Below are 7,713 nucleotides of genomic sequence, written 5' to 3' on the forward strand. Positions count from 1 at the left end.
CTAACAAAATGGCTGAAAACAAAGTAACAAATCAGGATATCAAAGTACGAAACAAAACCACTGCTCAAAGGCAGGAAAACACTCACGGGAAACACAGGTAATAATGTCCAGAATTCAGAGGGGGGAACGAAGTCCAGGGAATCCAGGGGGGAAGCAGACAGGGCTGAGGAGGACGGGCAGGAACAGGCAGGGAACACAGGCTGGAGACAGGTTGGGGAACGACGACGAACTGACAGAGGGGAAAGGGCTGAGGAGAGCTTTATAGGGGAAAGTGGGCACAGGTGAGTCCAATGTTCAGCTGATTGCTGTGAGCAGAGGGAGAGAAGGGGCTGGTGGGCCACTGTACATACCAGGCTGTGGTAGGTACGTGAGATACAGAGAGTTAGCTGGTCCCCATCTACAAAAAAGGCTAGCAGTCGGTCTGTGAAGGTTCGTTCCCGGGATTCTTGGCCCGTGTCAGCTGCCCGTCCTGAGTCCACTTCTTAGTCCAAGCACCCCGAGTACACTGCCTGGCCCAAGCAGACACCTGGCCCGAGTCTGCTGTCCAGTCTTAGCAGTCCAAGTCTACTGCCCGCCCCGAGTCTACTGCCCGAGTCTGGTGTCCAGCCCACACGGTCAGCACACATAAGCCAGGACCTTGTTACTCCAATGCAATCACCTGCAAGTGATGCACCCATAAGTGATATTTACATTTATATGCAAACAATATAAATGAGAATTTCTTTAACAAATGTTTTAATATCAAATTGTACAAAATAATCAAACATGCTTTTGTATGTGTCGTGTGTTGCAGGTGGAATTAGAGGGCTGGGTGCTTCTGTGGAAAACCCTAATTGCATTCTTTCTGCTGACATCTACTGGCTGAAGGAGGATGCTGGTAGAGGGATGTTTACTTCTGTTCAAACCTACAGAGACAACAACGGTCTCTTCAAGAGACGATGTGTGATGAAGTCAGATCAAATGTAGTTCTACCCACCAGAGCCTCACGGCTACATAAAGGGGGCTCTGCCACCACAGCTTTTCTTCCAGAACCGCGTCGTTTGGCCCCCAGTTTGGAGATACAGAAGTGTCCTCGAGTTAACAAAAGTTATCTCAAGGCACTTTACAGTGTTTAAGGTTTAAGACCTTACAGAAAATATTTATACAAAAAATTATAGAGAAAACCCAACAATCCCATTTGAGCAAGCTTTGGGCAACAGTGTCACAGTTAAGGAGTGGGACGAGGCAGGAATGAACTCCAACAGGATTTATTACGGAGAAGTACAAAAACAAGGGAAACTAAGGGGGTGTCAACAGACACTACAAAACAGGCAGGGAAACACGAGGACAAAATAACAACGTAAAACTACCAAAATGGCGTGGGACAAGCTAACAAATCAAGAACCAAAGTACAAAACAAAACCACTGCTTGAAGGCAGGAAAAACACTCACTGCAAAACAGGTAACAAAGTCCAAAAGTTCAGAGGGGGGAGAATGAAATCCAGAGTCCGGGAGAGGGGGGAAGCAGACAGGGCTGAGCAGGAGCAGGCAGGGAGAGCAACAGGCTGGAAACCGGTTGGGGAACAACGACAATCTGACAGAGGAGAAAGGGCTGAGGAGAGTTTATGTAGCCTGAGGGGAACACAGGTGAGTCCAATATGCAGCTGATTGCTGGGAGCAGAGGGAGAGAAGTGGCTGGTGGGCGGAGTCCAGAGGGAGAGTGAGAGAGGAAAATCCAAGAACGGCCGGGGCCAGGCCGAAACCATGAAAAAACAGTGGAGAGGAAAAACTCCCTTTAGAGGAAGAAACCTCCAGCAGAACCAGGCTCATAGTGGGCGGCCATCTGTTTCGACCGGTTGGGGTGAATGGAAAGAGAAGAGAGAAAAGAACACCAGGCAATAAGACAACAACAAGCAGCTAGAACATTGAGCAGGTGAACTGGATTCTGGAGAAGTACAGCTCCAGGCCGAGGATACCTGCAGAAAAGTACAGGAAGAAACACAACTACAGGAGAGAGAAGACACAAAGTTAGTGACATGAAATGGTGGCATTTGCATTGATACAGGAGAAAGGAGAGAGGAGAGGAGCTCAGTTTATCAGTAGAGGTCCCCCAGCAGACTAAGCTATATCAGCATAACTAAGAGATGGTTCAGAGTCAGCTGATCCATCTCTAACTACAAGCTTTATAAAAAAGGAAAGTTTAAAGTCTAGTCTTAAATGTGGAGAGGGTGTCTGCCTCCCGAACCTGAACTGGGAGCTGGTTCTGCAGTGTTTCCTAATAATATTGCCTAAGGGGGACATATATAAAGTAAAAAGAATGGGTCCAAGCACAGATCCCTGTGGAACTCCATAGCTGACTTTGCTGTGCATGGAAGACTCATTAACATGTACAAACTGAAATCTATCTGATAGATATGATTTAAACCACTCTAGTGCTGTTCCTTTAATCCCAATGACAGTCCAGTCTGTGTAATAAAATGTTGTGATCTATTGTGTCGAATGCAGCACTAAGATCTAACATGACGAGTATAGAGAGAAGACCATTGTCTGATGCTAATAGAAGATCATTAGTGACCTTTACCAGTGCTGTTTCTGTACTATGATGTACTCTAAAATCTGACTGAAAATCTTCATACAAGTTATTACTGCGCAGGTGGTCATATAATTGCTTAGAAACTATCTTTTCAAGAATTTTAGAGATAAAGGGCAGATTGGATATTGGTCTATAATTCGCTAAGACCCCTGAGTCCAGAGTAGGTTTTTTGAGCAGGGGCTTGACTACAGCAACCTTAAAAGCCTGTGGTATGTAGCCTATTTGTAAAGATAGATTGATCTGATCTAATATGGACGTGCTGATCAAAGGTAAGACATCCTTGAGGAGTCTAGTCGGGATAGGATCTAAGAGACATGTTGATGGTTTAGAAGAATTAATTACTGAAATTAATTCAGAATGATCTACGGGGAGGAAGCAGTCTAAGTACGAGCGTGGTCTTGCAGGTGAATCTAGAGTTGTTGTACAATCCATGCTATATGCAGGGAGGATCTGATCAATTTTTTCTCTAATAGTTATGATTTCATTTGTAAAGAAATTCATAAAATCATTGCTGCTGAGAGTTGACAGAATACTAGGCTCAACCGAGCTATGACTCTTTGTCAGCCTGGCTACAGTGCTGAAAAGAAATCTGGGGTTGTTCTTATTTGCCTCTATTAATGAGGAGTAGTCAAGTCAAGAAGCCTTATTGTCATTCCAACCACATATAGCTGAAGCAGTACATAGTGAAATGAGACAACGTTTCTCCAGAACCATGGTGCTACATAAAACGGCAACAAGACAAACATGGGGCTGAGGACTGCTAAGTTGTCCTAGCAAAACACATAAAGTGCATCCTGTGCAACCTAGTGCAAACAGTGCAAGAACACAAGAAAAAGTGCAGACAGACGTCAGAAGACAGTGCAAAAACAGAACACAAAACACAAAACAGCAGCGACCAGTAGCGGAATAAATACAATTTACATCTGAAAGATGGAAACATGACAAATCTAGAGAGTGTGTGTGCTCGGTTCAGTTTGTTGTGTGTTGAGGAGCCTGATGATAGTAATATGAAGTTCTAGCTTTACGGAGGGTTTATATATATATATATATATATATATATATATATATATAAACTATCTTTCCAGGCTAGGCAATATTCATCTAAATTGGTGGAACGCCACCTCCTTTCCAGCTTACGTAATTTCTGCTTTAAGCTACGGATTTGTGAATTGTACCATGGAGCTAACTTCCTCTGACTCACTAGCTTCTTTTTCAGAGGAGCAACAGTATCAAGTATTGTTCTGAGTGAAGCAGCAGTACTATTAACAAGATAGTCCACTTGTGCTGGAGTAACATTGAAATAACTGCCTTCCTCTGTGTTAGTACATGGCTCTGAAATAAAAGATGGAATCAGTTCCTTAAATTTGTCGACAGAATTTTCACATAAACATCTACTGTAGTGAATCTTATCAATAGGTTTACTAATGTTTGGTAGTGTAAATTCAAATGTTATTAAGAAATGGTCAGATAAAAGAGGGTTTTGGGGAAAAACTATTAACTGATCAACTTCCACACCGTATGTCAGAATAAGATCAACGGCGTGGTTAACAGTGAGTGGGTTTATTTACATTTTGGGTAAAACCAATGGAGTCTAATAGTGAATTAAATGCAGTGTTGAGGCAGTTATCATCAACATCTTCATGGATATTAAAGTCACCCACTATAATGACTTTATCTGTACTAAGAGCTAAATCAGATAGAAACTCTGAGAATTCAGTTAAAAACTCAGTAAGGGACAGGAGGATGGTACACAATAACAAACAGGACTGGTTTTTGATTTTTCCAGTTAGGATCAGAGAGGCTAAGAGTGAGGCTCTCAAATTAATTAAAACTATGTTTAGGTTTGGGGTTGATTAACAAACTTGAGTGGAAGATTGCTGCTACTCCTCCACCCCGACCTGTGTTTCTAGGAACATGATAATTAACATGACTTGAGGGGGTTGACTCATTCAGAGAGACATATTCATCCTGCTGCAGCCAGGTTTCAGTGAGACAGAATAAGTCTATTTGATGGTCAGTTATCAAATCATTTACTAACAGGGATTTAGACGAGAGAGATCTGATATTTATATCGCGCCTTAAAACAGACTGCTCGAAAGTTAGAACGTAAATGGCGCCAAACTAAACTGTTAGTATTCCAGATAGCGTGGAAGGAGAGCATCCTGAACTATAAAAAAGCTCTTAGTGCAGCTAGATCAACGTATCTCTCCACTCTCATAGAAAACAACAAAAACAACCCTAGATTTTTATTTAATACAGTAGCCAAATTAACTAGAAAGAAAACTACTGCAGATATCTCCACAACAACGTTGTGCAGTAGTGAGGACTTCATGAACTTTTTCAATAACAAAATTGTAAATATAAGGCAGAAAATTCAAGCTTTAAAACCAGACAATTTAGTTGATGCAGGTGACGAGCTAACCTCAGCAGATCAGTACCTAGATTACTTTACTCCTCTTGAAGAGAATGAACTAATTTCACTCATCTCTTCTGCAAAATCTTCAACCTGTACATTAGACCCTATACCGACACACTTTCTAAAACAGATAGTGCCAGAAATAATAGAACCCCTGCTGACAATCATAAATTCCTCACTCAGCTGTGGGTATGTCCCAAAGTGTTTTAAATTAGCAGTTATTAAACCGCTAATCAAGAAACCTGATCTCGACCCTTGTCAGCTGTCAAATTACAGGCCGATATCAAACCTCCCCTTTATCTCAAAGATTCTCGAAAAGATAGTAGCTGGGCAGCTATCCTCGTATCTTCATAGAAATAACATACATGAACTCTATCAGTCAGGATTTAGGCCTCATCACAGCACAGAGACGGCCCTTGTTAAAGTAGTAAATGACCTCCTATTGGCCTCTGATCAGGGTAGTGTCTCTATGCTTGTGCTACTCGATCTCAGTGCAGCTTTCGACACCATTGACCATAGTATTCTCCTTCACAGACTAGAAAATGTTGTTGGAATTAGGGGAACGGCCCTCTCCTGGCTTAGGTCCTATTTGACTGATCGTTATCAGTATGTAGATCTAAATGGCGATTACTCCACATGCTCTCCAGTGGAGTTTGGTGTTCCACAGGGTTCAGTTTTAGGCCCCCTGCTTTTTTCCCTCTACATGCTTCCTCTGGGCAACATTATCCGTAAACATGGTATTAACTTTCATTGTTATGCTGACGACACACAGTTATATGTTTCATCAAAACCAGATGAGATCAAACTGCTTAATAAAGTTGAGCAATGTGTAAAGGATATACGAGACTGGATGCTAATTAACTTCCTTCTGCTAAATCCTGATAAGACAGAAGTACTAGTTATAGGATCATCTGCAGCTAGAAGCAAGATGTTAGACCACACCGTAACTCTAGATGGCCTTTCCGTTACATCTAGTGCAACAGTCAAAGACCTTGGTGTAATTCTAGATTCCAGTCTTTCATTTGAAGCTCATGTAGATAATGTCACCAGGACAGCTTTCTTTCACCTCAGAAATATTGCCAAGATAAGGAATATTTTGTCACTAAATGATGCAGAAAAATTAGTCCATGCTTTCATCACCTCTAGGTTGGACTACTGTAATGCCTTACTGTCTGGCTGTTCAGCCAGGTGCATAAACAAGCTTCAGTTAGTTCAGAATGCAGCAGCGAGAGTCCTCACTCGAACCAGAAGATACGATCACATCACGCCTATCTTATCTACACTTCATTGGCTCCCCGTGAAATTTCGCATTGATTTTAAAATACTACTTTTGACATTTAAAGCATTAAATGGTCTTGCGCCGCATTATCTAAGTGAACTGCTAGTGTCTTATGATCCACCACGCCTACTTCGCTCAAAGGATGCTGGCTGCCTGTCAGTACCTCGTATCCTAAAAACTACAGCTGGGGGCAGAGCTTTTTCTTACAAAGCCCCAAAGTTATGGAATAGCCTTCCAAATAGCGTTCGGGACTCAGACACAGTCTCAGTGTTTAAGTCTAGGCTGAAAACCCACCTATTTAGTCAAGCATTTGAGTAAATAGATCTGGGAAGGACTCATGGACGTAGAGCATTATGGTGAACTGGTATGTTTAGATGCTGTCTTCCCAACTCTCACTGATCACTCGGGTTTGTTGATGGTGAAGTGTTTGGTTGCTCTACATCCCAGTGCGCCCTCATGTCTGTGTTTTCTTCTGAACCCACCCTTTTAGTTAGGCTGTCATAATTAGTCCTGCCGGAGTCCCTGCTGCACTACACTAAATATACATTCACCTCAAACTTTATCTGACTGTGAATACAACTAACTGCAATCTCTCCTCTTCTCTCTCTTTCCCTCTCCCTCTCTCTTTTCCCTCTTCCTGTCTCTCTGTCGAGCTACACGTCATTCCACCCTTTGCCCTCTGGACCTGTCTGACTCGTCCTGATGCCCAACTTCTGGCTGGAGATCTCGTCGCCTGGATCCACCGTTTGCCCTTTGGGATGCGTTTGGAGACTGGATTGGTCACAAGCTACTATGATGTCGGTCCCGGCCTCGGCGGACGTCGGAAGCTGTTTCTTGGAGGTCTCGACTCAACGCTCGATAGTCAAGGAATGGAACTAGTCTGCCTGCAATAACTAACTGGACTCCACATTAACTTAAAAGACTTTAACTGTTATACTGGACTGCTGCCTACACAGCATGTAATCACCCATATGAGGATGGGTTCCCTGTTGAGTCTGGTTCCTCTCAAGGTTTCTTCCTGTTGCCTTCTCAGGGAGTTTTTCCTTGCCACTGTCGCCCTCGGCTTGCTCATCAGGGACAATCACATTATTATGACTCATACACATACACTGTTCATGTACTGTTCTTTGGTTGTGTAAAGCTGCTTTGTGACAATGTCAATTGTAAAAAGCGCTCTACAAATAAAATTGAATTGAATTGAATTGAATATTTAAAAGTCCACATTTGATTGTTGTCTTTTTATTTTGTTCTGAGAGAGGAGTCGTCTTTATTTTTATTAGGTTTTTATGAATTACTCCTCTTGTGTTAGTTTTAGATATAAATAATTAAGGTAGTCAGGGAGCAGACACTGTCTCTATGGGGTTATGGTAGTTTTTGGGGGTGTGACGGCTGTAAGGAAGCTGCAGAGAGGTGTGTAAGACTGTGTCTCTGCGTCCTGGGCTCCAC

The sequence above is a fragment of the Anabas testudineus genome, chromosome 5 (assembly GCF_900324465.2).
Source record: "Anabas testudineus chromosome 5, fAnaTes1.2, whole genome shotgun sequence".
NCBI classification, from domain to species: domain Eukaryota; kingdom Metazoa; phylum Chordata; class Actinopteri; order Anabantiformes; family Anabantidae; genus Anabas; species Anabas testudineus.